The sequence below is a fragment of the Lepidochelys kempii genome, chromosome 4, assembly GCF_965140265.1.
Source record: "Lepidochelys kempii isolate rLepKem1 chromosome 4, rLepKem1.hap2, whole genome shotgun sequence".
Classification (NCBI taxonomy): domain Eukaryota; kingdom Metazoa; phylum Chordata; order Testudines; family Cheloniidae; genus Lepidochelys; species Lepidochelys kempii.
In genome coordinates, this window is record NC_133259.1 from 95,953,467 (window position 1) to 95,966,008 (window position 12,542).

Consider the following 12,542-nt stretch of genomic DNA (forward strand, 5'->3'; position numbering starts at 1 on the left):
CCCCTTTTGCCCCTCCTGGCTGCCGACGGGGGAGTGGGGGGTGGAAAAGGAGCAGCTGCCCCGGGGCTGGTGATTTAAAAGGGCCCAGAGCTCCGGGCCCTTTAAATCGCTGCTGGAGTCCTGGCGGTGTGGGCCAGGCAGCGCGGATGGGCTGGCTTGGGGACACTGACCCTCCCCCCCCAGCCCTGCCCCTTCCAACCGAGGCCCCACTCCTTCTGGGGGGTGGGGGCAGAGCCAGTCCCGTATGGGTAAGAGTTCAATTTTACTTTCACCCCTGCAGCCACCTTATTCCCCTCATCTGGGGCCTGTCTGGTAAACTGGCTTCCCTTTTAGCATACATTAGCCCTTTCAGGACATGTGAGGGCTGAACACACCATCACACTGTTATTTATGAAAAATGTAAGTCAAAACAAATATACATATATAGATTTCAAAATATCAATATTATCCATCAAAATTCATAAACAAATAACACTTGAATCTTTCCAAGCCTATAGATACAGTGGGAGGATTTAAAAATCCATTGTGGTTTTTGAGGTGACAACACATAAAATGTTTACCTATACGGATCTGCTTCTGTGTTCCGTAAATCAGCAGCAAACTGGATCTGGATCTGGTTTTCAAAATTCAGGGGTGCTCAGCATTACGGATCTTGTCTAGGTTTAATACTGAAATAGAGAACAGCAAAAACATTCCAATTTGGATTCAGACGCATATTGTGTAATTCTATTTGGAGCTTTGGTTCAGGCCAATTTCTAGCTGGACACAAGAAGGCACAGGTTTCAGAGTAGCAGCCGTGTTAGTCTGTATCCACAAAAAGAAAAGGAGTACTTGTGACACCTTAGAGACTAACTAATTTATTAGAGGATAAGCTTTCGTGAGCTACAGCTCACTTCATCAGATGCATACAGTGGAAAATACAGTGGGGAGATTTTATATACACAGAGAACATGAAACAATGGGTGTTACCATACAGACTGTAACAAGAGTGATCAGGAAAGGTGAGCTATTAACAGCAGGAGAGCGGGGGGGAGGGGGGTGGCAGGAGGGGGGAGGACACCTTTTGTAGTGATAATCAAGGTGGGCCATTTCCAGCAGTTGACAAGAACAGTGTGTGTGGGGGGGGGGGGGGGGGATAAACAAGGGGAAATAGTTTGTGTAATGACACATCCACTCCCAGTCTTTATTCAAGCCTAAGTTAATTGTATCCAGTTTGCAAATTAATTCCAATTCAGCAGTCTCTCATTGGAGTCTGTTTTTGAAGTTTTGTTGTTGAAGAATTGCCACTTTTAGGTCTGTAATCAAGTGACCAAAGAGATTGAAGTGTTCTCCGACTGGTTTTTGAATGTTATAATTCTTGACATCTGATTTGTGTCCATTTATTCTTTTACATAGAGACTGTCCAGTTTGGCCAATGTACATGGCAGAGGGGCATTGCTGGCACATGATGGCATATATCACATTGATAGATGCGCAGGTGAACGAGCCTCTGATAATGTGGCTGATGTGATTAGGCCCTATAATGGTGTCCCCTGAATAGATATGTGGACACAGTTGGCAACGGGCTTTGTTGCAAGGATAAGTTCCTGAGTTAGTGTTTTTGAATAAAGACTGGGAGTGGATGTGTCATTACACAAAGTAAAACTATTTCCCCTTGTTTATTCCTCTCCCTCCCACCCCCCACTCCCGTTCTTTTCAACTGCTGGAAATGGCCCACCTTGATCATCACTACAAAAGGTTCCGCCTCTCGCTCCCCTCCCCCCCCAGCCCGCTCTCCTGCTGGTAATAGCTCACCTTTCCTGATCACTCTTGTTATAGTCTGTATGGTAACACCCATTGTTTCATGTTCTCTGTGTATATAAAATCTCCCCACTGTATTTTCCACTGTATGCATCCGATGAAGTGAGCTGTAGCTCACGAAAGCTTATGCTCTAATAAATTTGTTAGTCTCTAAGGTGCCACAAGTCCTCCTTTTCTTTTTAAGAAGGCACAGAACATCTTACTGGAAAAAAATCAATGAGATGGGACCAATGTAGCAGTTCCCCATCAATTTTTGCAGAAAATGATATGCAACTACTGTAGAATCATAGAATATCAGGGTTGGAAGGGACCTCAGGACCATATCTTTATTGCAATTTTCCATGAGCCTTGCTTATTAGGTGCCTTCTAGATAAATTAGTGATATGTTTATTTGTTTTACTTCTGACATTATACTTATGGCATCATAACTGACCTGGGGATTGCAGCAGATCTCATATTACAAGTTATTCTTAAGATCAAAGTTATTATTTCTTAAGACTTCTCAAGATAAGTCAAACATTAATGTTTTCAAAGTAAACTGCACAATTTAAATGTCTGCCAGTTTTTTGTTTTTTGTTTTAAAATTTATGTACACCTGTCCTCAAATTACTTACAGAGAAAGTTAGTCTTGTGATCTGGTACTTGCACTTTGCTTTGTCATAATGAGATGTACAATGATGGCTTTGATCAAAAAGGTAGTCGTGTCCTTGAAAGCGATTCAAGTCATTTATACATTCCTTAAAGCATTACACACACAGACACACACACTTGTGCACATTCATGTGTTTAAAGGCCTTCTGGCTTAGCACTGGTCATTGTAACTGTACTGATTATTAAATAAAAAAATCACAAAACACACCTAGCGGCAATGCTTTGTACTGAACTTTCAGACTTTTTGTGACTATTTTGTATTAAAAAGTGCCTTTCTTCCTTCTCTAATATGAAACTGGCCTACCACACCTTTCTAATGTTGGAAAAGCTAGGATGTGAATTGGAGGAGTGGCAACAACAATTAAAATATGTTTGAGAGTACTTTTGTGATACTTTTAGCAAGATATGAGACCAAGCATAAAGCACTTCCCTTTACCTCATACAGTCCCAAAGCAAACACAGAAGTAGGTGCTGGCTGGTTTGTTCTGTGCTTGGGTGAGTGTCCTGGTTTCCCGTTGTTGTTCCTGTTCTCCCTCATTCCTATCCCCATCACATCCCTTCTATCTGCCTGCATATGCCACTAAGTGCTTTTGTTTATAGGAGGTTACATTTGCTTGGTGTTCCCAGGCAGCTTGTGCCCTCCTTAATCCTCAACCTCTCTTTATGGCAATGCTGTACTCCCATGGGCCCCCTCCCTTGTCTACCTGCACAACTACACTGTCTATGCCATGTCAGGAGCACAAGATTATGCACTACTGTTTTTGAACAGTCTTTGCAGCAGTTTTTCATACAAGCTGTGGCGGAAACCAGTTCGAGCCACAGAGGCAGTGTAAGCTACTGGTAAGTGTGTGTTACAGCTGTACCAGCTCTGCAGAGGTTAAATAAGTCTGCAGCCTCTGCAGAGCTGGTACAGCTGTAACACACACAGCCCTGGCACCAGCCGTAGCTGCTTTTTTTGCTTTAGAAGTCTCCAGTTCAATCCCCACACTGTTGGCCAAGAGGATGGTTGCAGCACCACATGATGACTTCTGCAGATGTAAACTCCAGCATAGATCTTGCTGGTGGAAACTCCAAAGGAAGACGTTGTGAGGGCACAAAAAGCTGCAGCCTTCCTCCTGTGGAGGTGGGAGATTCAGAAGGCCAGTACCATCCAAAAGTGGCTAGAGCTGGAAGGAAAGGAGGCAAAAAAGGAAGAATCCATTCATCTCCTCAGTGGCTATTTGGCAGAGCATCTAAAGAGCCTTTAGTGGAACTTAAAGCTATTCTTAATCTTCCGCAGAGAGCGTGTGGGAGGATGACAGTAGAAACACCAACTGCCTGTGCAAGGGTTAAATGTCTCATGGTGTAAAGGGGGTACTGCTGGTGTAAGGTGGTGAAATTTGCACTGCCCTCTGCCAGCTTTAGCAAATCTGGCCTCTAGCTTGTTTGAAGCATTAGGACAATCACCAGTTTGCTGTTTTACTCACAGAGCCTTGCTCTCTGACAAATAAACCTAAGTTACATGAAGCATCCCTCTACTTTTCTCCTATGTTTGTAACAAGAAATTTTGCAACTATTACTAATGGGGACCTAGGGATCCCTAAAGTAGTTGATCCTGATAAGTTACTAAGTGTTTCTGCCTGTTCCTGTGTACACTGCTGTGAAGTATTACAAAGTCAGACTCATTCTTATGTTAATGTTCTCCGCATTTCTCCAGTGCCCTGATTTGAAGCCTTATAATAGAACTGGGAATTTACCAATTTACAGCTGCTGTTGAGATGCAAGACTGGGCTGCTAAAGGCACCCAATTGCATCTGCAAACATCTCATGCAATGGGGTGAGTGAGGAGGGCTGACTAAGGAAGGGACCCTCCCATATTTCCACTGTGTGTATCATGTGAGCAATGAGACACATTCCTTGCCCAAGAGGCTGAGCACACTGCCTCTAAGGTGAGGGTGTGTGGCTGGGGAATCAAATTCAAATGTTTCACTGCTGGGAAGCACATAGAGTCACCAGAAGACCTCAGGGCTGGCTCTCATGTGTTTGTTAATCATTTGAGACACGATGTTAGTGAAATGGAAGATCTGTATTACATAAATTGCCATAATCAAAGCTCAACAGATTCCTCCCTAACATTTGTGAACAACTTCCTTAAATGTCCTAAGATCACATGAAAAAGCCATTGTCCATGGTTCAGAGAAAGAAGAAAGAGCGAGAGTGATCAATATTATTACTATATCCTAGTATTTCAAATGCTTGGAAAAGAACCAGATTTCTAACAGAGTTTAAAGTATCAGGCAGAATGCATCCTGAATTCAGAAGGCCAAAGTCTGACCTCAGTTATGCTGGTGTAAATGTGGTGTGCTTCCAATGAAATAAAGATAATGAAATTATGATAACAGAATTTGACCCATTCTGACTTAATTTTCTCTTCATTCCTTAGACCTGTCTTCTACGTACAATTGGGTATATGAATTTCTGTTTTATTGCTTTTAAAGTACAGTTCTTAAATCTGCTCTGTCTCGGTTCAATAATATGCAGGAGAGGGTGAAAGGGGTGCTCCCCGCCACCTTTCTGCTCATGATTCTAGGCCAAATGGGGGGCTGAAAAGACTCTCAGCATAATTTAGAGCAGCTTCAGGGCTGCTCTAAGTTACACTACCTAAAGTCAGCAGCTGTGGCAATTGATCTGGAGCATAAAGAATCTTGTCATACCTCTACCCCTTCCCCAAAAAACTTCTGTACCAGGAAAGGGTGTGGTATAGAGCCAGCTATGTCAGCTTTGTGCCATGCAAGGATTCCCTTGTGATGGGGGGAATCCTTGGCTGTCATTTTTAGGTCAGCTTTCTGGCTGCTCTGCACTGCCTCAGCAGCACAAAAACAGAATTCACAACTGAGGACTGAGCTTTCTACTTGTATTTTGTCTAATGCTTTGGACTCAGAGTAGGGCTGATCAAAAATGGGATAATTTTTTTGCAAAAAATATATGCAATTATTTTCATCAAAAAATTTCAAAATTCTGCATTATATAGCAGATTTCTATCCAAGAATCTCAACATACTGAACCTCACAACAGCCCTGTATTTACCCCCATTTTCAAGATGGGAAAACCAAGGCACAGAGAGGTCAGCTGACTTCCTGAAGGTCACAAAAGAACACTGTGATAGAGAGGGGTACAGACCATAGAGTGCCAGACTCCTTGTTCAGATTTTTAACCACAAGACAGACCCTGTCCTTGTTTCCTTTCATGTCAGGATAAGAATTCCACCTACCTCTGGAAAGCATTGTCTCATTTTTTAAAATCGCTCACTGTAATGCACTATGAAATATTTTCTAGAAAATATATATTTTTAACTTTTTATTGAAAAACCAAAACATTTTCAGGCAAAACCCAAAAAATTTTGGCTTTGGTTTTCAGGTTTTTGGTTTTTCAGTGAAAAATTTAAAGTCTGAGGACAGCAGATACTTTCTGAAAAAATTTTCATTTGGTTGAAACCCCAATTTTCCATTTGAAAAAAGTTGACAGAGAAAGTTTTGTTTAGCCCTACCCTATAATATAACCCTTGAATCTATAACTTACATATAGAGAGAGTTTTTAATTTAGTATAATTCCCTTCTTTTCAAATGTAAACACATTGTTTAGCTCATGGAATAGCCCCAAGAAGTTCAGAGCACTGGAAAAGAAAAGTAACATTTATTGGTATTATAGGTGTGTTTTGTTTGTGTGGCTGTAATAATTTTAATATTTGGAGAGGTTAGGTGACAGATATCCTGTCAATGCTTTGAAACATTTTAAAAATATGAAAGTAAATAAAATCAAAAAGACCCTCCAGATTTCTTACATCTCTAGGTCTCCTTCAACTCCTCTACCAAGGACCAGGAACTTACCCAAAAACTCATTGCTAACTAGGCTCACTGAGACAAAAAGGTTTTATTGAACTTTTATTTACCTGTTCCATCAGATCACACCTGTTCATGGCAGCCATATTTCAGCACTATGTAGTTGGTGTGTTTTATGGGAGTGGCATGTTGGCTATAAATGTACTCTGCACCTGCAAAGAATAAAAAAGTTGTTCACAGTAAATCTTTCTATAAATTAAAAAAATTCAGGCCCTAATCCATAAAGGGACTTAGATGTTGCCAGGGGCGACAAAGTCCCTAAAAGGGGGTCATTGGCACCCGAACTGTGACCCCAGCCCCCCGCATGCCACCTCTTCCTCTGAGGCCCTGCCCCCACTCCAGTCGCTCCTCTCAGGCCCCTCTCCCCAAAGTGATGGGGCCATGGGCCCCCTGGCCTACCCTGTTCTGGCACCTCTGTATGTTGCAATGCCTCACTTATAGGTGCCTAGAAAAACATTGGCGCAACACTGGGATCCACAAAGCCTGAGTTAGGTGCCTTAGCTCCCTTATTCAATGCACAGAAAGAGACAGGCACCTTAGAATGGGATCCACAAAAGTCAGCATGGTAGGTGGGGATCCTCCTAAACTAGCCAATGGGAGATACCAATGAGAGTGGGAGGTCCTAAGCCCTACCTATCTCACAGAGTTATGCGCCTAAGCCTGGGCTGCAGGGAGACGCCTGTCTCTGCTTGCAATCCACAGCCAGGAGCCCTTCTCCTGGAGTCAGGAGCCTTAGGCAACTAAGTCTTTTCTTATGCAAATGAGTGAGGAGCCTGCCTCACTCCATGCAAAACAGCTGGAGGAGAAAATGCTGTCACTCACTTGATGACTTTTAGCCCAGGGGTCAGAGCACTCACCCAGGATATAGGAATTCCCCCCTCTGCTTGCAGGTGAGAAAGGATTTGAGGAGGGGTCTCCCACCTCTCAGGAGTGTGGTCTAACCACTGAGCTATGGAACATTTTGATATAGATTTCCCTCAATCTTGTCTATTGAAGCTGTTCCACTATGTATAAATCCTTAAGTAGCCATTGGGCCAAAGAAAAAAAGTGAGAATTACTTAGAGTATCCTCCTGGTGCTGTGGGAGACCCAGGGTCCAGTCTTCCTGCTCTAGTGACTATTTAATTATTTATACCCGGTGGAACAGCTTCAACAGGAGCGAGAGTGAGGGAGCCCCACATGAAAGTATCCCATAGTTCAGTCGTAGGTGTGGTCCCCTTAGAGATAGGATTTGACCTGGGGTTTCCTTTCTCCCCCTCAGGCAGAAGGGAAAATTCAACCCTAGGTCTCCCACATCCTAGGTGAGTATGCTAACCACTGGGTTAAAATTTATAAATTGGATGACATCACCACCTCCCTTAGCTGGATTTTTAATGACGCCTGATCCAATAGACCTGCTCCGAGCATACCTAATGGATCTGCTTATCTTCCCCTGATTTGTAGATTGCACTGGGGCTTAGGCATGAGATAGGTTTTCAGATGCCTAGAGTGAGACCGCAACATAGGTGCCTAGGGAACTTTGATCCTGAAAATTTAGGCTCTGAGTGAAATTAGGCACATACAGAGTTAGTCAGCAGCCAAATGGGAGTTTTGTGGATCGCAGTGGAGTCTAAGACTGGGATTTAGGTGCCTAAATCTGGGAGTTGGTCACCTGAGTCCCTTTGTGGATCTGAGACTAAGCTTCTCCACTTTCATTTCAGTCCCTGTGAATAGCAATCTTCTGAACTTGTGGATTTATCCCAATTCCTTTGACTTCAATGGGAGTGGCAGCAGGTCCTTCTGAAGTACTTTAGAAACATTAAGGACTAAATTGTATCTCAGGGATGCAGTCCATAGTAAGGTACAGCACTAGCAGCAACACGGAAGAAAAGAGCCAGTTCCCCTCCAGCTCCATCTTATTTCTCCTAACCATGCTGGCTCTTGGAGGCCAGTACCCTGCTGATTCCTGGCTTCCTGCTCCAGGGAGAGTGTAAGGCCTGGTCTACACTACACCAACTAGCCCACCTTTGTGAGCATCCATCCATGCCACTTGCACATTCACAGAGCTACTAGACATGCTCCTGCCTGGAACAGGAAAGAAGTCCTGGATATCCTCGACCTGTTGGGAAAAGAGACTGTGCAAGCCCTGCTAAGGACCAGGGGAGCTCATATGAGTCCAGTGATAAAAGGGAAGGAAGCTCAGGTGGGTGTATGCATGCGTTATTTCTCGTAAAACTTTTTTTACCTTTTTGTTGCCCGAAACCTCCTCTCCTTCCCTCTCTCTATCCTGCCCTTCTTCCTCATTTAATAATGATGCCCATCCCATCCACACATTTAGAGAACTAAAACATTTACCCATAATACATCATTTTCCTTGCCCTCTTGCTCCAGGGAGAGTATAAAGCAGGCATGTAGCTCTGCTTACTCCCGTGCACCTGCACCCAACGTCTGGGTAGCCCGGGTAGAGGGCTTTTTACTCCACTGTGGATGTGTGTTGGCCTAGTCACAATCTCTCCCTAACTAACTTTCACAGTATCCTGAGGCAGGTGAGTATTACTATACCCATTCTCAGATGGAGAAACTGAGACCAAGAGGCAAGATGTTGCAAAGTCTCAAAGGAAAACTGTGTCAGAACTGACTCAGCTAGGATTAGAAATCGGGGGTTTCTGGCTTCCACCCCTGTGGTCAGGCCACAAGGCTACACCTCCTTCTCCTTTCAGTTTTATAATAATTTTCAATAATTACCATATACTTTTAATGTTGTACATTTACAGATGCATTCCATAACTCCTGCACAAGCTGAACTCCCATGGAGCTCAATGGGCCTTTAACATACAGAGGGGCTGCAGAATCAGGCTCATAACTGGTCTGGAATTATTGTTTTATTCCTCCCCCTGAAGTCTTGCAGGAAAGCCAAACAGAGTACAGTGCAATGTACACATGGTGCATTTGTGATGGGAAAAGGAACACAGCATTCTTGGGACTGGTCTACACTACAGAGTTAGGTGAATGTAAGGCAGCTTAAGTCAACTTAACTCTGTCAGTGTCTACACTACATTGGTGCTCCCCGCCCCTTCCCCCCCATGTAAGTCGCCCACTACATTGACTTAATAACCCCACCTCTGTGAGAGGCATAGTGCTTAGGTCAACATAGTTAGGGTGACGCAGTGTCTGTGTAGACAGTGCGTTACTTACATCAGTGCTTCTCAAGCTATCTGATGTGGGGGACTGGCAATTTTTTTTTTCTAATGTGCGCGCAGACTGGCAGCCAATGGCTCGCAGACCGGCACTGGTCCGCGCACCACCACTTTGAGTAGCACTGACTTACATTGCCCGTTGGCTGTCAGCCCCAGGGTAGGTGGGGTGGGGTGGGGTGTGTGAGCTCCAGCTGTGAGGCCCAGGGCAGAGGGGCTTCAGGAGTCAGTGCCCCACAAGGTCCCACTTCAGTCAGTGGAAGCGCTCCTGGTGAGGACATGCAACACCAACAGAAGGAACACAATGTGCACATGAACCACTGCTTTAATTACTCCACTGGCTGTTTATCGATTTAACTTAAGTCGACTTAATTTTGTATAGTAGTCAAGGCCTCAGTTTTGATTATAGTGTCATCCAGAAGAGTTATATCAATAATATACATTGTGATTTATTATTTGGAAGATGATGTTAATCACTTGTAACCTGAGGTTTCTGAGTATATTTCTTCTGCAGATCACTATTAAATTAATCCTCAATTTAAAAATTATAGAGCTTGCCTTAAAACAGCTGTACAGTAATTTTCAAAGACATTGCTTTCTAATACATTTGAACAAGGGACCTGGTGTTCTCCAAGTCCCACTCTACACTATCAGAGTTGAGCTTCTGTTGAGAAGTATGTTGGCAACTTCTACTGAGAGACCATTTGTTGTTATAGAGTATGTTGGGGATTGGTCCTGCTTTGAGCAGGGGGTTGGACTAGATGACCTCCTGAGGTCCCTTCCAACCCTGATATTCTATGATTCTATACTACCTGCCGCATCGGCAGGCAGCAATCGATCCAGCAGGGGTTGATTTATCACATCTAGAGACATGATAAATCGACCCCCCCCGAGCGCTCTCCTGTCGACTCCTGTGCTCCACCAGGGCAAGTGGCACAGGCGGAGTCAACGGGGGAGCGTAAGCTGTTGACTCACTGCAGTGAAGACACCGCGGTGAGTAGATCTAAGTATGTCGACTTCAGCTACGTTATTCATGGAGCTGAAGTTGCGTAACTTAAATCGACACTCCCCCTCCCTCCTCCCCCAGTGTAGACCAGGCCATAGAGAAAATAAAAGAGTAGCTGTAATACCTGTTTTGAAAATTCAGGGGGAGTCCTGCTCTCAATTTTGTATCAGCCTATATCCTCATCTACACAGCATATTAATGTAAAGATATTAAATAGCTGCACTGAAAAGAGCTTAAGTGCGTAAAACTTTTATTTTTCCTTGTGCTTGCGTTTTGATTTCTAGGCAAGTGCTGCGGCCCTGTGGTCAGCAGAAAGCCACTCTTCAAACCAGGAATCCCAGTTTCAGAGGAGGCCTGTTTTCTAACTTGGGTAATTGACAACATCAGTTGGTAGTATGGCTGTGAGCTCAGAGGTGCTCAAATGTAGTTGCAAGTTTGACTTCAAGCAGAGGAAGTGTGCACCTATTCACAAGGATGGTGGGGAGAACATCGATTGCCTTTTTGGCCCTGAGGAAAGAGAAGACTGGAACCATTCCTGGGAAGGAAGAGCAATTGCTGGGCTGGCTCTATCATCCACATAGACACACTGGTGTGATGTCAGATTGTGCAAGAGTCTAGACTTGCTGCTGTGCACAGTACTGCATACTCTACAAGCAAGGGTTTATTTCGAAGAAGAGGATTTATAATTTTTCCTTCCTATTAAGTGTCCTTCTGGAATAACTATGCTTTTTCCTGTTTTTCATATATCTATTGCTGTTTTTACTTAGCTTACAGTTTTGAGAGTCAGAAGTACTGTAGTAATAAAGCTCCCTGTCAATATAACTTGTTAGTTGATAGTAAATAATCAGTAACCATTGGGAGAAAAGAAGCATGGGGTATGTCTTATAAATCTCTGGAAATTTACTTGCAGCTGGTGTGACACCACTCTGTTTTTGTTTCCCACTAGAGTAAAGGCCAGGATTTGGCCCAAATTTTCAGGAAGATGGACTAGAATGCATGGGGAAAGGTTATAGAAGTATTTACCTTTGAGATTGCCTCTCTCCTCATGCAATGCCATTGTAGATGAGATCAGCTTCCAGTTACTACAATGCTGGTGCTACAGAAAGAGAGAAGATAACAAGATCAGTTTGAGCTAACAAGACACTAAGTTTAAGCAGGAGGGGGCTGGAAGTGGGACATCTTCAGTAAACTGGAGCTTTGGAACACTCTTTCCCCATTGATCAATAGAATCCCAGCATCTTGACTCTCAGGCACATTGCAAACCTGCCTATTTTTCCAGGCAATTGAGATAGGGATGGTACAAAGAGTGCAGGGAGCAAATTACAGAACCTGATGAATGTCAGGGCTTGTCTGCACTGGGTTTTTAGCCCTGGTGCTGCTAAGCTGGTACAAACCGCTAGTGTGGATGTAGTGCATTTGTGTAAAGTGAGACTTGTACCAGTGCTGTTTACCCCAGTTTCATACTGGTACAATTCTTTTTGTAAATCTTCACAGTTGCATATATGAACAACTCTGCATGATTATTCGCAAAAAGAAAAGGAGTACTTGTGGCACCTTAGAAACTAACACATTTATTTGAGCATAAGCTTTCATGAGCTACCAGCTCACTTCATCGGATGCATCCGATGAAGTGGGCTGTGGCTCACGAAAGCTTATGCTCAGATAAGTGTATTAGTCTCTAAGGTGCCACAAGTACTCCTTTTCTTTTTGCGGATACAGACTAACACGGCTGCTACTCTGAAACCTGCATTATTATTGTGATTTTAGCTATAGGGTGGTATTAAACAAATAAGTAGGCTTACCCAGCAGTTTTCTGCAAATAGAAATTTTATTAAATAAATTCCAGATCAGCTTACAGCTTAAATCAAGTCATTGACAGCTATCATTCACAGGAAACTATTATATTTCAGTTAATTGGAGTTCAGTTAAACAAGGCTTTGCTGTAATGCAAAAATACTGAAAGACCAAATTTGTGACAGACTGAACTCCTAAAAATCGGGTACATCCTGGATAGCCTAAGAGAGCTGGAGTTTAC

At 43.4% G+C, this 12,542-nt stretch overlaps 1 long non-coding RNA gene across 2 annotated transcripts in view; it reads right to left on the reverse strand.

The window, feature by feature from the left end:
* Positions 1–476: 476 nt before the first annotated feature.
* Positions 477–12,542, reverse strand: part of LOC140910664 (uncharacterized) — a 96,112-nt gene continuing 84,046 nt past the window's right edge. The window contains exons 2-4 of one of the 2 annotated variants that reach the window (XR_012158686.1): positions 11,531–11,603; positions 6,380–6,481; positions 477–668 (exon numbers count right to left, since the gene is read on the reverse strand). This is a non-coding gene — a long non-coding RNA (uncharacterized lncRNA). Of the gene's footprint in view, positions 669–3,387; positions 3,618–6,379; positions 6,482–11,530; positions 11,604–12,542 lie in introns of those variants that run through there. The other variant, XR_012158687.1, reaches the window with a different exon arrangement.